Source organism: Rattus norvegicus, chromosome 9 (genome assembly GCF_021556685.1).
Source record: "Rattus norvegicus strain SHRSP/BbbUtx chromosome 9, alternate assembly SHRSP_T2T, whole genome shotgun sequence".
Taxonomy (NCBI): Eukaryota; Metazoa; Chordata; class Mammalia; order Rodentia; family Muridae; genus Rattus; species Rattus norvegicus.
Window position 1 is genome coordinate 74,685,326 of NC_141542.1, and position 17,914 is coordinate 74,703,239.

The 17,914-nt window shown below is 42.4% G+C and overlaps 1 protein-coding gene across 6 annotated transcripts in view; it reads right to left on the minus strand.

Annotated features, from left to right (window-relative positions):
• Window positions 1-17,914, minus strand: part of Kctd18 (potassium channel tetramerization domain containing 18) — a 46,349-nt gene that overhangs the window by 16,938 nt on the left and 11,497 nt on the right. For 2 of the 6 annotated variants that reach the window (XM_087565306.1, XM_087565304.1), the window contains one exon: window positions 741-905. The gene's annotated coding sequence lies outside the window, so the exon portion shown is untranslated. Of the gene's footprint in view, window positions 1-740; window positions 906-1,005; window positions 1,050-1,302; window positions 1,373-2,739; window positions 2,877-17,723; window positions 17,818-17,914 lie in introns of those variants that run through there. The other 4 variants (XM_087565303.1, XM_087565307.1, XM_087565305.1 and 1 more) reach the window with 4 other exon arrangements.

Below are 17,914 nucleotides of genomic sequence, written 5' to 3' on the forward strand. Positions count from 1 at the left end.
GCTGCTGGCTGAGAGAGTGGGGGGTGAAGGGTTCGGAACGGAGCTGTGGGTGAGGGTGCTGCTGACTTTTGTCTCTACAACAGAAATGGCATGGAATCAGGTGCTAACATCAGACCTATGAGATTAGGTAAGCAAGAGACTTAAGGAGGAAGCACCTGTGAGGGAATGGTGGCGAGGCAATCTAGGAGGAACTGAGAGATTAAACTGCATGCAAGTTTAATACGAAGGAGGCCAGGAAAGGAAGGCTGGGAAAGGCCATGTTTGCGGTGCGGTTCTTAGAAAGTGTCAAACTGGACTCGATGACTCACAGGTGGAAACACAGATTTGGGGGACAGAGGAAAGATGATAATCATAAATTTGATCAGTCAGCCTGAGCAGCACTAAGTTACAGGCTAAGAGGAGCTATGCTGTGAGAGCAGCCAAAGTTTCAACAGACCAGTGGAAGTCTCCAAAGGATTGTCTTAGTGTCCCTGCTCAATTCGGTTGCTGGGGGTGGGGAGGCAGTCTGGAGGATGTGCTGTAGCATTGAACACAGGGAAGGATTTCAGGGCACAGTGGCTGGGCTAGAGCACTGGCCAGTGTTCCAGGCACCTGAGAACTGGTATGCTGCATGCCCATGACAGCCACATGGAGGACAGAAAGGAAAAGAGGAAATAGGAGATTACCTTTGGAGTGTTAGCTTAAACTAAACAATGGCAAATTCCCTAGGATGTTGCATTATAGGAGAGGAATATACATACTTGAGGAAAGAGATAAGAAGCTGTACTGTGGTAGTGGTGGCGGTGACACAGGCCTTTAATCACAGCATTCTTGATGCAGACGCAGGTAGTTCTCTGAGTTCAAGGCCAGGCTGGCCAACAGAGTAAGTTCCAGGACACCCAGGGCTAAGGGCTATACAGAGAATCCTGTGGGTGAGATGCAAGTGTCAGGCACAAAAGTGGAAAAATAAATAGAAATGAATCTATCTAGAGGTTAGGAGTGAGGTTCTTGGATGAAGGCATCCACCTGGAAGGCATACGAATTAAAGCCACGAAACTGGATGAAGTCACCTGCAGAAGAAACAGAATAAAGCATGGCGTCATCACTTAGAGAAACAAGAAACAGAGGAGGAAGGAAACCAAAAGTATACAGAGTCACAAGACCAACAAAATCAGTCACAGTTATCAAATGACACTGGGCAATAAAGGTTCATTAAATTTGGTAATGTTGGGGTTTGGGGTAACTTTGACAAATCTGCATTTTTAAATCTGCATTAGTCAGCATTCCATTGCTGTAACAAAATGACTGGACTAAGCCACTTACAAAGATGATTTATATTGGCTCGCAATTTCCAAGTTTCTGTGTATGGTCACTTAGACCCATTTCTTTGAACCTAGGAAAAAAGGACATCATGGTGGAGAATGAATGTGGAATAAATCTGCTCCCTAGACAGCGACCAGGAGGAAGTAGAGACAGAGAGAAACAGAGAGGGTGGAGGGGAGAAGGGGGTGAGACGGAGGAAGAGAGGGAAAGGATTGAGGGAAGCCATGACATCTCAATATCACCTTCAAGAGATTTCCCCCAGTGACCTAAGTTCTTCCCATTTGGCCCTACTTCCTAATAGTGCTAAGAGTTGGAAACCAAACATATAGCTTTTGGGGGACATTTACGATCTGACCCATAATAAACACTATTGTGGTGATACAAACCCAGAAAAAGGTTAGATAGTGAAGAGGACAAATTAGACATGGAAAATTAGACATGACTCTCTAGAGGTGATTAATTATAAAGAGAAGGGAGATGGGCTATGGGAGTGTTGCACAGTAGTATTTTCCTCCAGCTTAACAAGATTCATGGCAACTAGAACAGAATGATAGAGCAGTGGCCAAAGCTATAGTAATGACAATGGCGTTATTGACAGTCCCTAGTGAGAGATTCCTCTTTTACTCCCTGCCCCAGCACACGTGATCTTAGGAGATGCTAGTGTATGTATGAAGTAAAAGGTTGGTTCGAAGTGAGGACTCTGTGGTGCAGCTCACCTATTGTCAGCTCTGCACTTCACACTATCTGTCAGTGTGCCTACCAGTCTCCATGTAGGCATATTAAATGGGTCTCAACAGAAGAATTTACCATTTTCTACAGCTGCGCTCCTTTATAATGACAAGTAAAAGGAAGAGATGTGAGGACATGGGTGAGCCAAGTGGCCTTGAACTATCACAGATCTGTTTGCCTGTGCCTCCTGCATGCTGGAATTAAAGATAGGTGCTACTTCAGGCCTAGCTGGAAGACATTTTTGTATGTGTCCTTGTGTGAATGTGGGGTAGAAGATGCGGTGCATATACCATGGTGTCCAGCCTCTCAACAGCCTGAAGAACCTGGATTAGATCTTGTGGATAAGCTATAAGTGGCAGGTGTCCAGCCAGATAACTGACTACATTTCTGGTTATCTCATCCCACCCCCAACACACATACACCTAGACCAGCAATACAGGGTTTTCTCTAAATCACTGAAATATTCCTGAATCATCTGAAGTCTCATGATCTACCTGCTTCCCTCTATTCCTAACAATTCTCCTGGATTTTTCAAAAAGTTAATTTGATCCATCTTCCCATCCACAACACCATTAAAGCTCTCTAGGGCTCCTCCTCCATTGTCCAGAAAACCAACCATTCTAGACCAACCACTCAAGGTCCATCCCCTGACTTCCTACTTTTCAACCCTTGCATCATGCTGCCTGTACCCCAACACTTTGTACCTACTTCCACAGCAGGCTGTGGATGTCAGATTGATGGGTCCCAACTTGATTTCAGGCCTTCTGCTGCAGTTTTGCTTTTCCTGGAGTCTGCCTTCTCCTCCTTCAGCTACTCTTCTGAATTATTTCTGCACTCGAGTTTTTCTCAATACAAGTAAGTCAAAGAAAATTAATAGAAATGGTTCAAAACATGAAAGTGGAACTAGAATTAATAAAGAAAACTCAAACTGAGAGAAATCTGGAAATTAAAATTTTAGGAACCACAGAGGCATGCCTCACCAACAGAATACCAGAGATGGAAGACAGAATTTCTGCTATTGACTCAACAGAAAAATGGTCAGCTCAGTCAAAGAAAATGTTAACTCTACAAAACACCTGGCATAAAACACCCAGTGAATCTGAGACATTGTGAAAAGACCAAATCTAAGAATAATAAGAATAGAGGAAAGAGAAGAAACCCATGTCAAAGGCACAGAAAATATTTTCAACAAAATCATAAAAGAAAATTTCCTAACCTAAAGAAGATGTCTATCAAGGTACAAGAAACATACAGAATACCAAATAGTCTGGAGGGCCTGGAAAAAAATTCCCTTGACTCATAATAATCAAAACACTAATCGATACACAATAAAGACAGTATTAAAAGCTGAAAGGGGAAACAAGAAAACAAGTAACATATACAGGGAGACCTATTAGAATCACACCTGGCTTCTCAATGGAAACTCTAAAGGCCAGAAGGACATGGACAGGTATTCTGCATGCTCCAGGAGACCTCAGCAAAATTTTCAATCACCAGAGATGGATAAAATAAGACACTCCATGATAAAACCAAATTTAAGCAATATCTATTTATAAATCCAGCCCCATAGAAGGTACTAGAAGGAAAACTCCAACCTAAGGAGGTTAACTACAAAACACTGGAAATAAATGATCCTGGACCAACAAAAATCAAAAGAGAAAAAATACACACACACACACACACACACACACACACACACACACCATTGCTGCCACCACTATCACCAACAACAAAAATAACAGTAAACAACCACTAGATATTAATATCTCTCAACATCAGTGGCTCTAATTCCCCAGAAAAACTACAGAATAACAATGGATGGGAAAACAGGCTGCATCTTTCTGTTGTATCCAAGAAATACACCTTAACATCAATGATGCATATCACCTTAGGACATAGGTATGGAAAAATGTATTCCAAGCAAATGGATCTAAGAAGCAATCTGGTATAACCATGTTAATAACTGGCAAAATAGACTTCAAACCAAGAAAACTCCACCAAGAGTAAATTGTAATTCTTTACATCTATGAAGCAAACACAAGGACACCCAAGTTCAAAAAGGGCACTCCAGCTTAAATCACATATTGACTTCACACACTATTAGTGGGAGATTTCAACAACCCACCCTCACCAATAGACAAGTCATCCAGACAAAAACTAAACAGAGAAATGCTAGTGCTAACTGGTTATAAGCCAAATGAACCTAATAGATATTTACAGAACATTTTACCCAAACACAAGACCTTCTTCTCAGTACATAAATGTTCTCCAAATGGATCATATATACAGACACGAAGCAAGTCTCAACAGATGTAAGAAATCTGAAAAAACACCCTACATCCTTTCTGACCACCATAGAAACCGAACAACTTATCCATTAGAAAGAGCATTGCACATTTTATTTTATAAAGCCACGGTTATCTTGATACCCAAACCACATAAAGAACAACAAAGACCAGTGGATCCCGGACCGCAGCAGCTCTCTGCTCCCAAACCCCGTGGGAGAGAGACCTCACCGCCTGATCAAGTGGGCACTCCTGAGGCTGCAGAGCGGAGGAGACCACCAACACTCCCCACCCCTGCCCACATCCCTGGCCCAAGAGGCAACTGTATAAGGCCTCTGGGTTCCCATAGGGGAGGGCCCGGGAGCGGCAGGACCCCTGCGCCTGAGACACTGCCGGAACCTGAAGGAAACAGACCGGATAAACAGTTCTCTGCACCCAAATCCCGTGGGAGGGAGAGCTGAACCTTCAGAGAGGCGGACACGCCTGGGAAACCAGAAGAGACTGCACTCTGTGCACATCCAGGCGCCAGAGGAAAACACCAAACACCATCTGGAACCCTGGTGCACGGAGGCTCCCGGAAAGAGCGGCGCAGATCTTCCCGGTTGCTGCCACAGCGGAGAGGACTTAGGCAGTACCCCACGAGCAAACTTGAGCCTTGGAACTGCAGGTAGGACCAACTTTTCCCCTGCAAGAAACCTGCCTGGTGAACTCAGGACACACAGAGGCAAAATTCCTCTAAGGCCGGGCACTTCCTGTGTTTACCGGAAGTCCCACACCGGCAGATCCCGGACCGCAGCAGCTCTCTGCTCCCAAACCCCGTGGGAGAGAGACCTCACCGCCTGATCAGGTGGGCACTCCTGAGGCTGCAGAGCGGAGGAGACCACCAACACTGCCCACCCCTGCCCACATCCCTGGCCCAAGAGGCAACTGTATAAGGCCTCTGGGTTCCCATAGGGGAGGGCCCGGGAGCGGCAGGACCCCTGCGCCTGAGACACTGCCGGAACCTGAAGGAAACAGACTGGATAAACAGTTCTCTGCAACCAAATCCCGTGGGAGGGAGAGCTGAACCTTCAGACAGGCGGACACGCCTGGGAAACCAGAAGAGACTGCACTCTGTGCACATCCAGGCGCCAGAGGAAAACACCAAACGTCATCTGAAACCCTGGTGCACGGAGGCTCCCGGAAGGAGCGGCACAGATTTTCCCGGTTGCTGCCCAGCGGAGAGGACTTAGGCAGTACCCCACGAGCAAACTTGAGCCTTGGAACCACAGGTAGGACCAACTTTTCCCCTGCAAGAAACATGCCTGGTGAACTCAAGACACAGGCCCACAGGAACAGCTGAAGACCTGTAGAGAGGAAAAACTACACGCCCGAAAGCAGAACACTCTGTCCCCATAACTGGCTGAAAGAAAACAGGAAAACAGGTCTACAGCACTCCTGACACACAGGTTATAGGACAGTCTAGCCACTGTCAGAAATAGCAGAACAAAGTAACACTAGAGATAATCTGATGGCGAGAGGCAAGCGCAGGAACCCAAGCAACAGAAACCAAGACTACATGGCATCATCGGAGCCCAATTCTCCCACCAAAGCAAACACGGAATATCCAAACACACCAGAAAAGCAAGACCTAGTTTCAAAATCATATTTGATCATGATGCTGGAGGACTTCAAGAAAGACATAAAGAACTCCCTTAGAGAACAAGTAGAAGCCTACAGAGAGGAATCGCAAAAATCCCTGAAAGAATTCCAGGAAAACACAATCAAACAGTTGAAGGAATTAAAAATGGAAATAGAAGCAATCAAGAAAGAACACATGGAAACAACCCTGGACATAGAAAATCAAAAGAAAAGACAAGGAGCTGTAGATACAAGCTTCACCAACAGAATTCAAGAGATGGAAGAGAGAATCTCGGGAGCAGAAGATTCCATAGAAATCATTGACTCAACTGTCAAAGATAATGTAAAGCGGAAAAAGCTACTGGTCCAAAACATACAGGAAATCCAGGACTCAATGAGAAGATCAAACCTAAGGATAATAGGTATAGAAGAGAGTGAAGACTCCCAGCTCAAAGGACCAGTAAATATCTTCAACAAAATCATAGAAGAAAACTTCCCTAACCTAAAAAAAGAGATACCCATAGGCATACAAGAAGCCTACAGAACTCCAAATAGATTGGACCAGAAAAGAAACACCTCCCGTCACATAATTGTCAAAACACCAAACGCACAAAATAAAGAAAGAATATTAAAAGCAGTAAGGGAAAAAGGTCAAGTAACATATAAAGGCAGACCTATCAGAATCACACCAGACTTTTCGCCAGAAACTATGAAGGCCAGAAGATCCTGGACAGATGTCATACAGACCCTAAGAGAACACAAATGCCAGCCCAGGTTACTGTATCCTGCAAAACTCTCAATTAACATAGATGGAGAAACCAAGATATTCCATGACAAAACCAAATTTACACAATATCTTTCTACAAGTCCATCACTACAAAGGATAATAAAGGGTAAAGCCCAACATAAGGAGGCAAGCTATACCCTAGAAGCAAGAAACTAATCATCTTGGCAACAAAACAAAGAGAATGAAAGCACACAAACATAACCTCACTTCCAAATATGAATATAACGGGAAGCAATAATCACTATTCCTTAATATCTCTCAATATCAATGGCCTCAACTCCCCAATAAAAAGACATAGATTAACAAACTGGATACGCAACGAGGACCCTGCATTCTGCTGCCTACAGGAAACACACCTCAGAGACAAAGACAGACATTACCTCAGAGTGAAAGGCTGGAAAACAATTTTCCAAGCAAATGGTCAGAAGAAGCAAGCTGGAGTAGCCATTCTAATATCAAATAAAATCAATTTTCAACTAAAAGTCATCAAAAAAGATAAGGAAGGACACTTCATATTCATCAAAGGAAAAATCCACCAAGATGAACTCTCAATCCTAAATATCTATGCCCCAAATACAAGGGCACCTACATATGTAAAAGAAACCTTACTAAAGCTCAAAACACACATTGCACCTCACACAATAATAGTGGGAGATTTCAACACCCCACTCTCATCAATGGACAGATCATGGAAACAGAAATTAAACAGAGATGTCGACAGACTAAGAGAAGTCATGAGCCAAATGGACTTAACGGATATTTATAGAACATTCTATCCTAAAGCAAAAGGATATACCTTCTTCTCAGCTCCTCATGGTACTTTCTCCAAAATTGACCATATAATTGGTCAAAAAACGGGCCTCAACAGGTACAGAAAGATAGAAATAATCCCATGCGTGCTATCGGACCACCACGGCCTAAAACTGGTCTTCAATAACAATAAGGGAAGAATCCCCACATATACGTGGAAATTGAACAATGCTCTACTCAATGATAACCTGGTCAAGGAAGAAATAAAGAAAGAAATTAAAAACTTTTTAGAATTTAATGAAAATGAAGGTACAACATACCCAAACTTATGGGACACAATGAAAGCTGTGCTAAGAGGAAAACTCATAGCGCTGAGTGACTGCAGAAAGAAACAGGAAAGAGCATATGTCAGCAGCTTGACAGCACACCTAAAAGCTCTAGAACAAAAAGAAGCAAATACACCCAGGAGGAGTAGAAGGCAGGAAATAATCAAACTCAGAGCTGAAATCAACCAAGTAGAAACAAAAAGGACCATAGAAAGAATCAACAGAACCAAAAGTTGGTTCTTTGAGAAAATCAACAAGATAGATAAACCCTTAGCCAGACTAACGAGAGGACACAGAGAGTGCGTCCAAATTAACAAAATCAGAAATGAAAAGGGAGACATAACTACAGATTCAGAGGAAATTCAAAAAATCATCAGATCTTACTATAAAAACCTATATTCAACAAAACTTGAAAATCTTCAGGAAATGGACAATTTCCTAGACAGATACCAGGTATCGAAGTTAAATCAGGAACAGATAAACCAGTTAAACAACCCCATAACTCCTAAGGAAATAGAAGCAGTCATTAAAGGTCTCCCAACCAAAAAGAGCCCAGGTCCAGACGGGTTTAGTGCAGAATTCTATCAAACCTTCATAGAAGACCTTATACCAATATTATCCAAACTATTCCACAAAATCGAAACAGATGGAGCCCTACCGAATTCCTTCTATGAAGCCACAATTACTCTTATACCTAAACCACACAAAGACCCAACAAAGAAAGAGAACTTCAGACCAATTTCCCTTATGAATATCGACGCAAAAATACTCAATAAAATTCTGGCAAACCGAATTCAAGAGCACATCAAAACAATCATCCACCATGATCAAGTAGGCTTCATCCCAGGCATGCAGGGATGGTTTAATATAAGGAAAACCATCAACGTGATCCATCATATAAACAAACTGAAAGAACAGAACCACATGATCATTTCATTAGATGCTGAGAAAGCATTTGACAAAATTCAACACCCCTTCATGATAAAAGTCCTGGAAAGAATAGGTATTCAAGGCCCATACCTAAACATAGTAAAAGCCATATACAGCAAACCAGTTGCTAACATTAAACTAAATGGAGAGAAACTTGAAGCAATCCCACTAAAATCAGGGACTAGACAAGGCTGCCCACTCTCTCCCTACTTATTCAATATAGTTCTTGAAGTTCTAGCCAGAGCAATCAGACAACAAAAGGAGATCAAGGGGATACAGATCGGAAAAGAAGAGGTCAAAATATCACTATTTGCAGACGACATGATAGTATATTTAAGTGATCCCAAAAGTTCCACCAGAGAACTACTAAAGCTGATAAACAACTTCAGCAAAGTGGCTGGGTATAAAATTAACTCAAATAAATCAGTTGCCTTCCTCTATACAAAAGAGAAACAAGCCGAGAAAGAAATTAGGGAAACGACACCCTTCATAATAGACCCAAATAATATAAAGTACCTCGGTGTGACTTTAACCAAGCAAGTAAAAGATCTGTACGATAAGAACTTCAAGACACTGAGGAAAGAAATTGAAGAAGACCTCAGGAGATGGAAAGATCTCCCATGCTCATGGATTGGCAGGATTAATATAGTAAAAATGGCCATTTTACCAAAAGCAATCTACAGATTCAATGCAATCCCCATCAAAATACCAATCCAATTCTTCAAAGAGTTAGACAGAACAATTTGCAAATTCATCTGGAATAACAAAAAACCCAGGATAGCTAAAGCTATCCTCAACAATAAGAGGACTTCAGGGGGAATCACTATCCCTGAACTCAAGCAGTATTACAGAGCAATAGTGATAAAAACTGCATGGTATTGGTACAGAGACAGACAGATCAATGGAATAGAATTGAAGACCCAGAAATGAACCCCACACCTATGGTCACTTGATTTTTGACAAAGGAGCCAAAACCATCCAATGGAAAAAAGATAGCATTTTCAGCAAATGGTGCTGGTTCAACTGGAGGACAACATGCAGAAGAATGCAGATCGATCCATGCTTATCACCCTGTACAAAGCTTAAGTCCAAGTGGATCAAGGACCTCCACATCAAACCAGACACACTCAAACTAATAGAAGAAAAACTAGGGAAGCATCTGGAACACATGGGCAGTGGAAAAAATTTCCTGAACAAAACACCAATGGCTTATGCTCTAAGATCAAGAATCAACAAATGGGATCTCATAAAACTGCAAAGCTTCTGTAAGGCAAAGGACACTGTGGTTAGGACAAAACGACAACCAACAGATTGGGAAAAGATCTTTACCAATCCTATAACAGATAGAGGCCTTATATCCAAAATATACAAAGAACTCAAGAAGTTAGACCGCAGGGAAACAAATAACCCTATTAAAAAATGGGGTTCAGAGCTGAACAAAGAATTCACAGCTGAGGAATGCCGAATGGCTGAGAAACACCTAAAGAAATGTTCAACATCTTTAGTCATAAGGGAAATGCAAATCAAAACAACCCTGAGATTTCACCTCACACCAGTGAGAATGGCTAAGATCAAAAACTCAGGTAACAGCAGATGCTGGCGAGGATGTGGAGAAAGAGGAACACTCCTCCATTGTTGGTGGGATTGCAGACTGGTAAAACCATTCTGGAAATCAGTCTGGAGGTTCCTCAGAAAATTGGACATTGAACTGCCTGAGGATCCAGCCATACCTCTCTTGGGCATATACCCAAAAGATGCCTCAACATATAAAAGAGACACGTGCTCCACTATGTTCATCGCAGCCTTATTTATAATAGCCAGAAACTGGAAAGAACCCAGATGCCCTTCAACAGAGGAATGGATACAGAAAATGTGGTACATCTACACAATGGAATATTACTCAGCTATCAAAAACAACGAGTTTATGAAATTCGTAGGCAAATGGTTGGAACTGGAAAATATCATCCTGAGTGAGCTAACCCACTCACAGAAAGACATACATGGTATGCACTCATTGATAAGTGGCTATTAGCCCAAATGCTTGAATTACCCTAGATCCCTAGAACAAAGGAAACTCAAGACGGATGATCAAAATGTGACTGCTTCACTCCTTCTTTAAATGAGGAAAAAGAATACCCTTGGCAGGGAAGGGAGAGGCAAAGATTAAAACAGAGACAGAAGGAACACCCATTCAGAGCCTGCCCCACAGGTGGCCCATACATATACAGCCACCCAATTAGACAAGATGGATGAAGCAAAGAAGTGCAGACCGACAGGAGCCGGATGTAGATCGCTCCTGAGAGACACAGGCAGAATACAGCAAATACAGAGGCGAATGCCAGCAGCAAACCACTGAACTGAGAATAGGTCCCCCGTTGAAGGAATCAGAGAAAGAACTGGAAGAGCTTGAAGGTGCTCGAGACCCCAAAAGTACAACAATGTCAAGCAACCAGAGCTTCCAGGGACTAAGCCACTACCTAAAGACTATACATGGACTGACCCTGGACTCTGTCCCCATAGGTAGCAATGAATATCCTAGTAAGAGCACCAGTGGAAGGGGAAGCCCTGGGTCCTGCTAAGACTGAACCCCCAGTGAACTAGACTATGCGGGGAGGGTGGCAATGGGGGGAGGTTTGGGAGGGGAACACCCACAAGGAAGGGGAGGGGGGAGGGTGATGTCTGTCCGGAAACCGGGAAAGGGAATAACACTTGAAATGTATATAAGAAATACTCAAGATAATAAAAAAAAAAAAAGAATATGTATCAATTAGCTCCTAGGAGTCATTGATATCAATTATAGATAAGAATAAAGTTTGTTGGACTAATAAAAAAAAAAAGAACAACAAAGAAAGAAAATTATATATCAATTTCCTTTATGAACATAGATGCTAAAATTCTCAATAAAATATCTGTAAATAGAATCAAAAACGCATCAGAAAAGATATTCCACTACGATCAAGTAGGCTTCATCCCAGAGATGGAGGGATGTGTCAACACAGAAGTTGATCGACATTATCCACCATACAAACAAATTGAAAGACAAAAAGCACATGATCATCTCATTAGATGCAGACAAGGTCTTTGACAAAATCCAATAGCCGTTCATGATAAAAGTCCTGAGAAATTAGGGACACAAGGGGGCATACCTCAACATAATAAAGGCAGTTTACATAAGCCCATAGCCAACACCAACTTAAATGGAGAGAAACCTAAAGAAATGCCACCAAAATCAGGAGTAAGACAAGGTTGTCCACTCTCCACATGCCTATTCAATATAGTACTTGATGTCTTAACTAGATCAATAAGATAACTGAAGGAAATCAAGGAGATACAAATTGGAAAGGAACGAGTCAAAGTATCTTTATTTGCAGCTAGAATACATAAGTGGCTGGGCTGGGCATAAGAGCACTGACTGCTCTTCCAGAGGTCCTGAGTTCAATTCCCAGCATTCATATGGTGACTCACAACCATCTGTAATGGGATCCAATGTCCCCTTATGGTGTGTCTGAAAACAGCTACAGTATACTCATAAATAAACTAAAATAAATCATTTAAAAAAAACAAATAACTGGCCCCAAAATATTCCACCAGGGCATGGGCAAAGCAGAGATGCCCTCCCTCACCACCTGCGGTAGGTGGGAGAACTGGTCCTAGAATCATGAGAGTGGGAGAGCTATCCCTGCTCCTCACCAGCCTCAGCACTCAGCACTCAGAGTGAGTCCCACACCTCATCTGAGCAGCACAATAGAGCTGACCCTGGTGTCCTGGGTGTGGGGAAGCTGGCCCCAAGGGTATGAGAGGAGATCTGGCCCCGCTCCTAGCCAGATGTGGCATTGAATGAGCTAGCTGGGGAAGTGCTGGAAAGCTTGCCTTAGTGGTATGGGTGCAGAAGAATTAGCTGGCTTGCCAACTCAGTAACTAATCAGACCCAGATCCATGGTTTTGAGTTGACCCACTTCAATATCTATCCCATCTATGAACTGCTGGAGTACATGAAGGGGCTGTTGCTGCAGCCCCAAGACTATAGGATCTCCGTGACACAAGGCAGCAACAGGATTTCTGAGAGGAGTCTTGATAAGGATCCAGTACTGATGGTGTAGCAGAAGCCAAACGTCTCAAAATGATCAATGACTCATTGCAATGAACATTTGCAGTAAGAAGTGTGGACAGAAGGACACAGTGTGGAACACACTACAGCTTCCATGAAGAGATTGTTTAGTTTTGATCATTTTTCTTATTTTTGTTTTTTATTTTATGTTGGGAGGGGACATGGCAAGGGCAGATACTAAGGACAGGGTGGGACTGGGGTGCATAATGTGAAACTTGCAAAATTCCAGTAAAAAATTAAAAAATAAAACTCCACCAAGAAACTGCTACAGCAGATGAACAGATTCAGCAAAGTATCTGGATACAACATTAGCTCACAAAACCCAGTCGCCTTCTTGTACACAAATGGCAAACGGACCGAGAAGTAAATCAGGAAAACAACATCTTTCATGGAGCCCTCAAGTAATATATCTTGGGGTAAGTCTAGCCAGACAAGTAAAAGACTTGTAACATTAAAACCTTCCAGTAATTGAAGAAGATATCAAAACATAGAAAGACACCCCCATGCTCATGGATCAGTAGGATTAACAGAATTAAAATAGCCATCCTACCAAAAGCAATCTACAGATTCAATGCAATCCCATCAATGTTCAAACAAAACTCTTTACAGATGTTGAAAGGACAATTTTCAGCTTCATACACACACACACACACACACACACACACACACACACACACAAACACACACATACACAATCCTGAAAAATCAAAGAACTGCTGAAGGTCTCACCTTCCCTGATTTTAAATTGTAGTTACACATGTACAGAGGGGCTAGGTCAGTCCCAAGCAAGCTTCCTAGTTGACAGTTCTGTTTCTGTGCCCAGCTTAGTTGATCTGAAGATGTTTCTATGGGGTCCTTGACCTCTTTGGTTCCTACAATTCTTCTTCCCCTCTTCCAGAGGACACCCCAAGCTCTGCCTAATGTTTGACGTGGCTCTCTGCATCTGTTTCCATCAGTTGCTAGGTAGAACTCTCTGATGGATATGCTAGGCTTCTGTCTGCAAGCATAGTGGGAGATCATTAACAGTGTCACCATAGGCTCCACATGGCATGGGTCTCAAGCTGGACCTGTCATTGCCTGGCCACTCCCTCAATCTCTGCTCCATCTTTACCTGCTTACATCTCATAAGCAGGACAAATTGTAGGTTTAAGTTTTGTGGCTGAATTGCTGTCACAATCCCTCCATGGTTAGAGGAGATGGCCTGTTTAGGCTCCATATTCCCATTGCCAGGAGTCTTAGCTAGAACCACCTTCAGAGATTCCTGGGAGTTTCTATTGTCCTAGGCTTCTAGCTCATCCCAGACATGCCCCCAACCCTATTCCAGTTGTCCCTCCTGGTAGTCCCTCCCTCTGTCCTCCCCTGAGAAGATTCTTTCCCCAATTTTTTTAAATAAAGAAGCCAGAGAAGTATACATGGAGAAAAAGATAGCATCTTCAACAAATGGTCAAACCAAATGGCCATGTAGAAGATGGCATGTAGACAAATCCAAATAGATCCACACTTATCATCTTGCCCAAACATCAACGCCAAATGGATCAAAGACCTCAACATAAATCCAAATACACTAAGCCTGAGAGAAGAGAAAGTGGGGAACAGTCTTGAGAATATTGACACAGGAGACAGCTTCCTGATCATAACACCATTAGTGTGGGCACTAAGACCAAGCATTAATAAATTGGACCTCATGAAACTGAAATGCTTCTGCAAAGGATACTGTCATTCAAACAAAACAACCAAGAATGGAAAACATTTTTTACCAACCACATATCCAATAGAGGCCAAAATCTAAAACATATACTCAACTTAAAAAAAAACAAACAAACTAGATTTAAGAAAAAAAGTCAATTTAAAATGGAGTACAGATCTAGTCAAAAATTCTCAATAGAGAAAACTTCAATGGCTGAGAAATACTAAAGAAATATTCAACATCCTCAGCCACCAGGGCAATGCAAATCAAAATTACTCTGAGAGTTCATCTTTTTTTTTTTAAGAGAGAGAGAGAGAGAGATTTTTTTAAAGATATATTTATTTATTATATGTAAGTACACTGTAGCTGTCTTCAGACACACCAGAAGAGGGCATCGGATCTCTTTACAGATGGTTGTGAGCCACCATGTGGTTGCTGGGAATTGAACTCATAACCTCTGGAAGAGCAGTCGGATGCTCTTAACCACTGAGCCATCTCTCCAGCCCCCCTGAGAGTTTATCTTATACCTGTCCAAATGGCTAAGATCAATAAAACAGGTGGCAGCTCATGCTGGTAAAGCTGCGGAGTAAGGAGAGAGCTCATCCATTGTTGGTAGGAGTCCAAACTTGTAGAGTCATTATGGAAATCAGTATGACAGTTCCTCAGGAAGATGGGAATCAATCTACCGTAAGATCCAGATATACTGCTCTTGGGCATATACCCAAAGGATACTTCAAACACCCACATTACTCGACCATGTTCGTTGCTGCTCTATTCATGATAGCCAGAAATTGGAAACAACCTAGATGTACCTCAACAGAAGAATGGATAAAGACATTGTGGTCCATTTACACAATGGAGTAGTACTCAGCTGTTAAAACATAATGACATCATGAAGTTTGCAGGCAGATGAATGGAACCAGAAAATAAAATCATCCTGAGTCAGGTATTCCAGACCTACAAAGACAAATATGGTATGTATTCACTTACGTGTGGATATTAGCTCTTAGGTTGATAATAATCAAGAACCACAGAATTCATAGAACCATAGAGGGTAGGTAGAAAATAAGGGACGAGGGGGAAGGCAGAATTCATTTGGCAAGGCAAATAGAGTAGATAATTATAAATGGATGGGTGGCTGGGGCAGGAAGATCAAGTGGGGAAGCAGGGGGAGTAAAGGGGAAGTAGGTTGAGGGAGGAAATATGGGGAGAGATTGTTAAAATTAAGTGACAGTTGATGGGTAATATCAATACCTAAAACAGTAGAAGCTTCCTAAAATGCATGCATAAATGAAGGTGATCTAAATGAAATTCCCAAATAATGGGGGAGACAGAATCCCAACTGGCCATCTCTTATCACCAAATGAATGAAGCTTGCAGTACTTGTCACGCGCCCAACGTCCCGCCAGCAGGAAACGCACGCACGGACACACGAATCCTTCTGCAGCAAAAAGTTTTTTATTGTATCTTAAAGAGAGGACCCGGGGCGCCAGCATGGCGCGGCTTATATACACCCTAGCGTGGTGCATCCACACCTGATTGGTCGCTTACCCATGATCTCATAGGCAGGCCCCGGAGTGGGCAAAGACCTGGCACGAAGACACTCTTGCACATGCGCACACAGTTAACTTCCTGAAAGGAAGTCCGGCTGGCGCGGCGGAGGCCAGCGCCATCTTGTAATGGCAAAAGCTATCCCGGCCTTCCACGTGGGGCGCAGTGGAAGCCAGCGCCATCTTGTGGTGGCGAATGTTATTGCGGCTCTCCATAAGTACTGGAATTGGGTTACATCTAATTGAATTGTTGGCCAAAGGAGTCCCATAGGACTCTCCAAACAACCCAGGCTGTTGCCAAGACAATAGGTTGCTGTCACACGCTCACAGAAAGGCCCCTTTGTTGAAGATAATACCTATAAAATTCACTGAACATAAAGAAATCCATCTGGTATTTACATAAAGCCTTCATCCCTATGCTGTAGCGTCTTTGGTACATGACAGTTCTCTGCACACTACCAAAAGAGAAAACATAAGCACCAAGCCAGCCATGAATCCTTCATTCTACAATGGTGTCCTGCCTGTAAGCTATGCTAGAGCAATGGTGGCACAAAGGTTGTGGGAACAACCAATCAATACTGATTTGACTTAAGCCAACTCCATAAGATCGACCTTATAACTTCACACTGCTTAGATAACTAAGAACCAGAGACTAGATAGCCCAGGGACCTAAAAACCAAACACTGCTGGTGTAAAAAAAAAAAAGAATGATAAAATTACTTTCAGTGATATTCCTCTATAGGCAGTGATTGTCAACCTGTAGTCACAACCACTTGGGGGGCACATATCAGATATCTTTCATATCAGATATTTACATTACAATTCATAACAGTAGCAAAATGAAGTAACAAAATAATTTTATGGTGGGGGGGGTCACCAAACATGAGGAAGTTATTACAGGGTCACAGCATTGAGAACGTAGAAAACCACTGTGCTATACTCAGAGATGAGCCTTGCTCAGCCATCATTCCCCTTTCCTCATGCAACAGATGAGAATAAATGCCCACAGTCAGATGTCATGAAAGAGTGGAAGACCTTGGAACACTCGTCCCTGAATGTGATGTCTCATTAAATCCCTCCCCTCAGAGCTCAGGGAGCCCTGTGGAAGATAAGGTGAACAGAGTGTAATAAAGGACACGGAGGACACGAAGACAAAAGGCCTCCTAACCAATGTGATCAAAGCTCATCTAAACTCACAGAGACTGAAGCAGCATGCACAGGGCCTGCACGGGGCTGCACCAGGTCCTCTGCATGTATACCATGGATTCAGTTTAGAGTATTGATGGGATTCCTTAGTATACAAATGAGTGGCTCTCTGATTCTTATGCCTTCTCTTGGACTCTTTTTCTTCTGTTTGATTGTATTGTCCAACTCCAATGTGACAGTTTTTTTTTAAAAAATCTTACATTTTATTTTGGTATAGTTAATTATTATCTCTTAGAAGACTATTCTTTTCTTTAGAGACAGAAAGAGTGAATCTGGATAGGGAGAGGTATGGGGAGGAACTAGGAGGAGTTGAGAAAGAGGAAACCATAATCAGGATAAATTACAGGAGAAAATAATCTATTTTCAATAAAAGGGGAAATTTAAAAAGGGAAACAATAACAGCTATCATAGAGGATCACTGTGAGAGTTTAAAAAACATTTACCAGGCTTGGTATATGTGTCCAACACGGTAAGCACTTGACAGCCATTATCTGTGTTGTCATTACTTACCATAAAGCAGGCACAGCAGGCCATTTTCTATTAGAGAAATAAAAATAATTACTGTAGTAAAGTGTCATAAAACATTGAAATAACGTCTTGTGGGGATGGCCAGATCAAAATTCCTTTCCAAGCT